This window comes from Ipomoea nil, unplaced genomic scaffold, assembly GCF_001879475.1.
Source record: "Ipomoea nil cultivar Tokyo-kokei standard unplaced genomic scaffold, Asagao_1.1 scaffold1436, whole genome shotgun sequence".
Taxonomy (NCBI): domain Eukaryota; kingdom Viridiplantae; phylum Streptophyta; class Magnoliopsida; order Solanales; family Convolvulaceae; genus Ipomoea; species Ipomoea nil.
The window spans coordinates 325,088-335,445 of NW_017617864.1; the positions used below are offsets into that span (position 1 = coordinate 325,088).

A 10,358-nucleotide genomic window follows, 5' to 3' on the forward strand; every position below is an offset into this window, starting at 1 on the left:
CCGATCCTAGGGGTGCGGTTGGGGGGTTTGAGTTGATATAAAAAGCCTCCCTCTTGTCCTAAACAGGGACACGACACAACACACTTATTCCTGAATTACTATCTTCTAGCATTATTGTCCTAATCGAGCCTTGTAATAGCTTATTAGCGACAATTAATACAATATACGGTTCCTGCGACCTACGGTCCCCGCGACCTTATTATATCTCTGCGTCATATTATTTATTTCGTACGTATTCTTATCTGGGTTTAATAATTCGGGCTACCCTGGGTGAATTAAATCCATCACATGGCTTGTTTATGCTAGAACTTGCTCTTAAATGCATTTTAAGACCACATTCAAGTGGGTTAGAACATGAAGATGGAAAGGGCACTTAGGTTGAGTCACTTTTAGCCAAAAAGCTTACCTTGCATTTTAACCCTTAGTGAGCCACTTTGAGCTTTTAGCCTTTCTTTTCTTTTAATCAACACATTACAAGTCAATTTTTCCTTTTCTCTGTTAATTTCCCCCAATAAATTTTGAACCCTTGAGTTGAAGGAATCATATTTGTCTATCTACACAAAATTTTACTTGTTCTTATGGTCAATAAATTGGTTACTGTGAGTTCAGGATGCAATTGGAAACTGAAAATTATAGCTCTTATTGGGAGTTGGATTAATTTATCCAAGTGATGATTCTTTTTATGTGAAAGTATTGTTCCATCTTTGAGAAATAAAGTTGGGAAGTTTGCAAAAGGGAAAGAATGAGGAGGATTGAGGAAAAGTGTTGAGAGAAAAAACTTTGAAAAAAAAACAAAAAACAAGAAAAGAAGGAGAGTTTGAATAAAGCTGTATAATAAAGGCAGCAAAATGGTTTGAATGATGAAGAAAGTAGAAAAACATGAAAATGAAATGGGAAGGCAATGGAGGAATGAAGGTTTGTTCAGAGCTTTGTGATTTGCTTAGGGTGAAATTTTGTGTTAAAAGGCTTATGTGATTCCTTCAACTTGACAAGCCTAAAAATTCCTTTTACCATATCCCTTGTCCCTAGCCAAATTACAACCTTCAATAAAGACCCTTTGATTCATGGTTTAACTCATGTTTGTTAGTGGTGGAGATTTGATTTACTTTCAAGCTTATGGGATTACTTGCTATGTTTTGAATGGAGAGTTTGATACACTACACCTTAAACACTATGAGTGCAATGAGTGAATTTTGAATCATTGTGAGAGTGTTAAGTCTTGTTCATTGACTTTTGATAAAACTAGTGAGTTATTTTATTTATTTTCAGGTGTTATCAATAAACCATGTTTGTTCTCTTGAGTGTGTTTCACTTCTAGCCCTTAAATATATAATAATTTCTGAGATATTTCTAGGTAGCTTCGAAAGGAGTTGGAGAAGTTTATGTTAGAAGGATGAGGTTATGCTTGAGGGCAAGCATAGTTTTAGTGTGGGGGAATTTTGATGAGCATATTTTATACCTTAATTTAAATAAGTTTTTATAGGTTAATTTTATTATTTATATTTTATATTTTATTATTATTAGTATATTTTGTTATATTAGGATTAGATAAGTTAGTTAATAAAATTTAAGTATAATTAGGCTTATTAGTTAGTAACATAATTAAATAAGTTAGTGGGTCCCACTTGCTATTATCTCCCTAATCATACTTTAATTTTCTTTATCTTTATTTTATTTGTTTTTCCGTAGGTAGTAATAAGTACATTAATTTATTTTCTTTCTTTCTTTTGTTCTGTTTACGAAACCAAGCAGCAAATCCAAGGGTCAGAATAGTTTCAGGAAGCAGCGACGACGAAGGCGCAGAGCTTCGGATCAAGCGGCTTCGACGGGTCTTCTTCGTGAAATTGTTGAGGAAATTAACCACTTTTTGAATTTGAAGATGAAGCTGGTGGAGGAAGATGCGGTAAGAGCAGTAATTTTATGGAAGATTGTTGATTTGAAACCCTATAAAAGGAGAGTTATTCTGATGTATTTAGGGAGATTGTCCTTTCATATTCTTAATATTTTAGAATAGTTTGATCTATGTTTAGCTAAATTACCTTATTCTGATTCAAGGAATTTGAAGTTTGAGTTGTGAATTTTGGGAGGTTCTAGTTCAATTAATTTGTTGGATTCATGTACTTCCTGCTCTTTCAGAGTTAATTTTTCAGGAAGACTGATAATAAATTAAATTGACAACTTAGTTTATTATTGTTTATCCTATTGCTATCTATGAGTTTATGATCCATAATTGTCATAAACGATTTGACCGAGTAGCTTGTATTAATTATATTACTGTGATTAGTACACAAAGGACAGGAAGACTAAGTTGCAGGTTGTAGCTATCTCAATCTGTTATTTAGGCTTAGTTCTTCTCAAATGCCCCAATTTTCCCTACTTTGAGTCATTTTATTTTAATTAAAGAAACGAAACTCATTAGTTCTCTAAGGATTCGACCTGGTCTTGCCACTACTATAAATTAGTAGAGTGAGCCAGTATTAAATTTGTAGGGCTTCGACAACCCTGCCACTGACTCGCCTGAATTTCGCATTTTCTGTGAACATGTTATATCAATTCATGCACAGTCCAACAGAAGAACACTGGGCGACACTCAAACGTGTGCTGTAGTATATCAAAGGCACGATATCTTTAGGTCTGCGACTTACAGCTTCAGAATCATCCCCGACATTGCATGCATTTTCCGACTTTGACTGGGCTGGGTGCTCGATTGACAGAAAGTCTACAGCTGGTTATGCGGTCTTTCTTGGCCCAAATTTAATATCTTGGACCTCGAAGAAGCAACAAACGGTAGCCCGATCCTCGACTGAAGCTGAATATAAGGGTCTTGCCGACGTAGCTGCTGAAGTGGTTTGGGTCCAGTCTCTTCTTCCGGACCTTGGTCTTTCCCGCCCTGTCGTTCCGGTTCTTTGGTGTGACAACCTCGGGGCCACATATCTATGCTCCAATCCAGTATTTCACGCCAGGACGAAGCATGTTGAAGTCGACTATCACTTTGTCCGTGACAAAGTCACTTCCGGGGATCTTAGGGTCAATTTCGTCTCTACTCATAATCAGTTGGTGGGCATCTTCACCAATGCTTTGTCAACTGCTCGGTTTGGTGATCTCAGAGTCAAGCTTGGCATTGTCCCGTGTCCACAGTCAGCTTGCGGGGGTGTGTCAAGCAGTTAGAATAGTCCAGGTTGTTAGAGTTGATCCAGCTTTTAGTTTCCTGTTATTTAGGTTAATTTTCTATAGTTTGGGTTCTCTCTGTATATATATTTGGTGGTTGCTTTCGTTAATAATACACAGAAAATATTCAACCAAAACAGTGTTGCTTCATCAATGTTATCAACTAGTCATACCCTCTAACTCCATCAGCTAACAGCTATCAGCTAACAATCATTTACCAAACAGGGTATAGTTATAACTTTTAGTTTGTTAAAAAGTAATTACACTTAACAAATTGAGTATGTGATATATAGGGATTTTTCAAACTTATCTTGACCAATAGTTATAAGGATAAAATTTTGACCTATACTCTTTAGTTGCAATTGCATATTAATTAATAAATAAATAGTTAATTCCATTTTTAGTCATAGATTTATAGGTGGCAGTCCACTTTTAGTCATTCTTTTTCATAACATTCCCTTTTGGATATAGTATTATTGTGGTATGACCATTTTTGGTCATTTGTTAACAAAATCGTTGAAATATCGTTAAATACATGAACATTTTGATCTTTTTATACAAAGTGGGTTGACCCACTATTATTTTTATTTTTATTTTTATTTTTTTTTTAAAAATTCATAATTGTAGAACTAAATACCTTTGGATTTTACGAAATTTAAACAATTTTGTTAATGAAGGACCAAAAATGGTCATGCCACAATAATACTAGGATCAAATGAGGATGTTTTGAAAAAAAAAAAAAAGAATTAAAAGTGAATTATCACCTATAAATCTAGGACCAAAAATAGAAGGGAAAATTACACTTTTCCCCCCTGAATTATAGGTTTATAGCACTTTTCCCGCTGAGTTATTCATGTATCCACATTTGCCTCCTCAATTATTTTAAAAGTGGTGGTTCTTCCCCCTGATATATTATATAGACATTTCTACCCTTAAAATAAACATTTTATTTATTTTTCTTCTCTAACAAATTATTGTTTATACGTAGGGATGACCATGGTTCAGCTTGAACTGAACCAGACACTATAGCAATCGAATCGAAAGTTTCCGGTTATGATTCAGAACCAAAACCCAATATATAGTTGAATTTCAGTTTATTAAAATCATGAACCTAAAAAATTAGATCATGAACCTTGAACTTGCGGTTCGAATCAGAACAACCACTAGCATTAGCTTAAAATTAGAATTACAATATTTGCAAATAGTGTATGTTCTTTTTCGCATTTATTCTGGTTCTCATATATACGTATATATGATCGTGATTTGGTTTTGATTTTGAACCACCAGTTAATGGTTTTGGATCCAGTTTGAATTGCTGGTTCAAACTTTCTTTTAAAGTTTTATTTTAATTTTTAAAATAGTCTAAATCAACAAATAATGTATTTTATTTTTTAGTTCGAAACATGAACTGGCCGTACCGGTTCGCTATTTTAATACACTCAGGTTTTGGTTCTAAATTGTAATCGGAACCTTTCGATTTGGTTGCTATAGTGTCAGTTCGGTTTGAACCAAATCGTGACCATAATTTGTTGGAGAAGAAAAATAAATAAAATATTTATTTTAAGGATAAATATGTCCATTTAACATATCAAGGGGAAAAACGACCACTTAAATAATTCAGAAAAAAAAAGTGCTATAAGTATATAATTCAGGGAGAAAAATGTTATTTTCCCAAAATAGAATTAATTCATTAATAAAACTTAAACTCAAATAATTCAATTGAATGTAGGTAATTAAGTGCTTGCAAAAGGGAGGCCCCAACCCCCAATATAGGTTCAACTCCCACCCAATATACAAGTGAAAGTTAAATGAAGATGCCCGCTTGAGTTTAGCTCAGTGGTTCAGTAGGTATGTAGTATTAGGATATAAGAGACGAAGGTTCGAATCTCGACAGTACAGCAGGAGATAATAGACTAAGGTTCGAATCTCGACAGTACAGTAGGACTGTGGATATTATGTTTAAAGTGGACAGATTTGTTGGGTATGAGATTGAGAATTCAACCTTTTAGGAGAAGAGAATTAAATTAAAAGATTTATTCACATTACTATATTTAGTGATTTATTAATTATTATTGGACATTTATCAATTACAATAATTATAATTTAGCTATAAATATGAAGAAATTTCAAGAGGGAACAATAAGAGACATAAGAAATTATATCAACCATACTTGCAAGCTTTCAAAAAAGACACTCAAGTATTATCATCCAGTCATCTAAAAGACTCAAAGAGCTCTAAAAATAATCTAGATTTTTAAATTAAAGTCTCAACTAATTGGGGAATTCTTTCAACATTTGTATTGAAGTTTATTGATCTGTACCGTTCTTATAGATAGTGGAAGAGTAGCAAGCTTCGAAAGCATTAATTGTGGAAACTAAGCAAATAGTATTGACTTTGTGATCAAAGCACTTGTAAATTGTTGAGTGAACAAGTTTACTATTGAAATTCCTTTGTGATCAAAGCATGGACATATATTATTAGTAACCCAAGCTCTAAAGTTTCAAGCCAATTCAATTTACTAGAATCCTTTTTGGGTGATTGTATCTCACATATTGTTTATGTCTTCAACAGATTGCCCTCAGTAACCCAACAAAATAAAATTTCATATCAAGCTCTATTTGGCAAGCTAAGGTACCTCAGTATCAACACGACAACACCTATGGGTATTTGGTTGTCTGGCCTATGCAACAATACATGCATGGTTATTGTATGTTACGTTGGGGTCATAGGATTAATTTATACCAAGAATGCATGTATAACATATATATATATATATATATATATATATGTATGTATTATTGGATATGAAATAAGTGTCTAATTCATCATTCTCATGTAGATTACATGGTAGTGCCCTATTCAATTACATGAAATAATGCACTACTAGCCATTAACTAAGTTACATTTATTAAAAAAAATTAGAGTTAATTCCATTTTTGGTCCTATTGTTATAGGGGTCATTCCAATTTTAGTCCATCATAATTATTTTTGCCACATTGCGTCCACTATTATTAAAAGTGTTCCAATTTTAGTTCACTTTAAAAATTTTCGTGGACTAAAATTGGAACACTTTTAATAATAGTGGACGCAATATGACAAAAATAATTATGGTGGACTAAAATTGGAATGACCCCTATAACAATAGGACCAAAAATGGAATTCACTCAAAAAATTATATATTTTGAAACCAAAATCCAACATTTTGTGCAAGGCACTGTTTACTAGCTAGCTTTTGATTTCAGACAATATATCATGAGCTGTAGATGGGAGTATCATGTCTCATAAAATGGCAATGGAACCTCCTTAACTGCTCTGAACTTCCCAACGTTGTTCAAATGCTCAATCTCCAGTCTATTAAAACACATTTATTATTTGCAACTTTGATAAATCATCCACTCTTAATTATAATAGTATTTTACCCGTGCGAAGACTTATACAGTGTAAAGTAAAGTTATTTAAAAATTAACATAGACAATAAATTTTCCGTAAAGATATTGATTTTTAAAGGTAATTAAAAAGTTATAAAAAGTTTTTATTTAAGATAATAAATGAATTAGTTGTTTTCGAAATTCACGGTAACACACTTTATTATAAGAATTAATGCATGACAGAATTTATTAATCATTGATTGAAAATTGCAAATTATTAAATATTTTATAGTACACACAATATTCGACAAATAGACTATATCCACGTTATTTTCGCTCGAAGACGATCAAACAATAGAAATCAAAATTACATGTATTATAAAAATCCAAAACAATACTCTTACTAATAAATATTATTACTAATAAAAATTCACTGAAAATAGAAAGTGGTTTATATAATTTCCCCTTTTATGTGGTGTAAGATTTTTCCTTTGTATTGTGTTCCACCAATATAAAATGGGGAGTGAATAAACAAAAGCTTCTTTCCCAAAAGATGAGTCATTTCTACCGCTTTTTATATTTCTGTTGAAGATAATGGCTGAGACTCCTACAAAGACGACGACTTCTACAGCGGCGGCGGATGCGGAGGCATCGAAGACTCCGGCGACGATGACGTCATAATAATATAAGTATGCCGTTCATCCCTTTGCCATATCTGGCTCTTCAATCCATCGATCCATTTCCAGAAGCTTCACTCGAGAATCTTCGCCTCTGCGCTTTCCATTTTGCCTGTTCGACTCTCAAGTCTCAACGATTATTCTCATGAATCGCAAGAACGTATGGTCTTATGGGTTAGTCTCATGCAATTTTTTCAATACCCATCTGAGATTTGCAGATCGTAGCATTTCCCTTAAATTTCTAGGTTAAATCTTGCATAAATCCGATACAAAGTATATATCCCCCTAAATAGTTAATTTGAAAGCACATCCATTAGACTTTGTCTAAGAATTTCATACTGAGGTGTATCTTAATCGGTATTTGTTACCTGTTTTAATCAGTATTTGTTAACTGTCTAAGAATGTCATTCAATTTCTAGCTTGAATTGTGCAGTAAAGCTCATTTCTAGATATACAAACAATTATACCCTAATTTTTAAAGTAACCATTTTTGCTTCCAAACGGACAGAGAATGAGGTAATTTTATAACCTGCTCTTGTTCTCACATAATGAATCAACTTGTATGTCTAATGCACTTATGTGTCATGTTTTGCAAAAGTAACGATTTTTCTTCCAAAAAGTAAAGAGAAATCAACTTGTGTTTAGATTATTGAGCTTTGAATTATACACACTTATATTTCACTGCTTGGTTTGCTAATTGTTCTCAAATAGTATCTTTTTCAGGTTTTACTCATTGCTTTTGCCCTAGGATTTGAGGCAGGGACAGAAAAGCATTATGGTTCCCTCTGGTGCGCTAGTTAACCTTGAATTGGAAACAAATTTGAATAATGTATGCTAAACTTTTTCCATGTTTGTTGACAGATAATGACCAAGTGTGCAGGATGATGCAGACTTTCATGAAGATTTTCAGTGAATAGGAATAATATACCAGAAGGGATAAAACATTCTGGGAATAGAAAACCAAACCAAAAGAAAAAATAGGTAAATTCCCTTTCACTTCTAGTCTATTTTGCAATAATTTCTTTGCCATAATACTATAATTTCTTTCTTCCAATAGCAATGAATTATTTTATTATTGCATTTAGGATTGATACATTTTGAAGAATTGACACAATTAGAGCCCATCATGTCAAGGATGAAAGACTGCCTTCAGTAGAAAGCCTTCAAACAAACTATACAATGTCCATTATCACTGAAACTATGAAGGTCTTAGTATCTGTTTGGCCATTTTCTCTTTCCAACAATATGCTGATGACATCATCATTTACTTCTAGTTTGATTCTCATGCAGGAAGCAAGTCAAAAGTTGTACATTTGAATCTATTGAATATGGTATCCTCTAAACTCTACCTTTATTTGCATCAATATGCTTCCTCGTGCAACCTATGGTAACTGATCCATTAAACTTCTTCATGGTTGTGTCCTGCCTTAACCTTTTGACTTTCCCAGCCTCATCCAAGAATGCATTCTGCATTCCCAGCCTCATCCCAGAATGCATTCTGCATTCTGGATTCTCAAAAACATGAAAAACATTGAAAACAACATACCTCTTGATAATAGAAGAATACTTCTTTACATTTGTTGGTTCCCCCACTATTCGTTCCACGATTTCACTTACCATATTGCTCTTCTTGTATTCAATGTAGAGATATCACCTTGCTTCTCATGGTTGTGAAGCAATGACTTGATCTCAGATGACCCTTTCCTTTCCATCACCACATATGTATGTATCACCCTTACCTTCATTGCTCTTCTTGTTTTGAAGGTTGACAAATCACGTCCCAAAATTAAGAGCCCCATAATGGAATAGACTTTATTGGGTAGCAACTGAAGAGTTGCTTCTGGATACGCTTCCCTGAAGATTTGAATCGTCTCATCGTCTCGTGAAATGGAATAGTTGCATTGCTATCTGTAAATATTAATTGTACTTGTAACCTTTTGTATTTACATTTACACTGCTATAAATAAACCTACACATTCTGGATTCCCGTAATTATTTGGACGGTGAAATTAATATTTTTATAAACCCAATGTTTGAAAAAATCGGATTATTAAAGTGGAATACCAATTCCTAACGCCGTTTTATTTAGGTGGGAATTTTTGTCAATTGATCATTTATTACTTCTATTTTATGTTAGAGGATATATTGCACAGATCGAAATAAGTATATATGCAATGTAGCATGCATATCTAATCTGTACTTTGGCATGTTAATTAGGTAACTGTAGAAGTTCAAGTGTCCACGCCGAATGACCTCCAACGACGCCAACGAGAAGTCAAGTAGTCGCGATTCTAACATCCCAACATTGAAACGCATCACGGTTTTCCACCCACGGTTTGATGAACTATATATGTCTTATGTGAAGTATGTAAGAATTTATTTTAATTATTTTTAGAATATACAAAGGGTAAAACATAACAAAGTATCAAACTAACAACTTAAGGGTTAAGAACAAAAAAAAAGAAAAAGAAAAAAAAAGTGATTAGGGCCTGCCTAGCCCACGAGCAAGGAACGGGGCGGGGTGGGCCAGTAAAATCCAGGCCCGCCAAATGGCCCGTATTGATAGCTCTAGCTACCACCATGGTGTCCGTCTTATTTGATGTCATCGATTTTTGTATGGAAAATGGGTTTCCACCCATCATCATCATCATCATAATCGGGCGCCCGATTTTTTTAATTAATTTTTTTTACAGACTTGATAATTATAAAATATTTATTACGTTAATAGTTAATACTAAAATATTAAGTATTAACCTAAAAAAAAGATTAGAATTGTATATTGTATAAAGATTTAAAGAATCAAAACACAACTCCACAAAGTCACAACTCACAAATTATCAATATTAGAGTAGTTGATTTTGATTTTTATAATACATTCTTTTGGGTTTGCGACCGATTTAAACGATTTAGGATTATTTCACATCACGAGTTTCCTTCTCCTCCATTGATTCACCGGTTGTCGATCACTTTATTATCGAAAATATCGCCGGAGTTGGTCGGAATGTTGTCCGAAACCCTAGTGACCTGTGATAGTAGGTCACTAACTGGTTTTTGAACTTTATTATTGCACCAAAATACAATGTTGATGAGATTAATTGCTACTTCAAAAAGTTTAAAGGCCTAATTAACTTTTATGTAAAGTTC

The 10,358-nt window shown here is 33.4% G+C and overlaps 1 long non-coding RNA gene across 3 annotated transcripts; it reads left to right on the plus strand.

Moving 5' to 3' along the window:
• The first annotated feature begins 7,085 nt into the window (after positions 1-7,085).
• LOC109188567 lies at positions 7,086-9,199 on the plus strand. Of its 3 annotated transcripts, XR_002055437.1 has the most exons (6): positions 7,086-7,388; positions 7,938-8,002; positions 8,076-8,195; positions 8,300-8,420; positions 8,505-8,545; positions 8,979-9,199. It is a non-coding gene; the product is annotated as an uncharacterized LOC109188567 (long non-coding RNA). The 3 variants fall into 3 exon arrangements; XR_002055436.1 differs by having other exon boundaries at positions 8,505-9,199; XR_002055438.1 differs by having other exon boundaries at positions 7,102-7,388; positions 7,926-8,002; positions 8,505-9,199.
• The last annotated feature ends 1,159 nt before the right edge of the window (positions 9,200-10,358 follow it).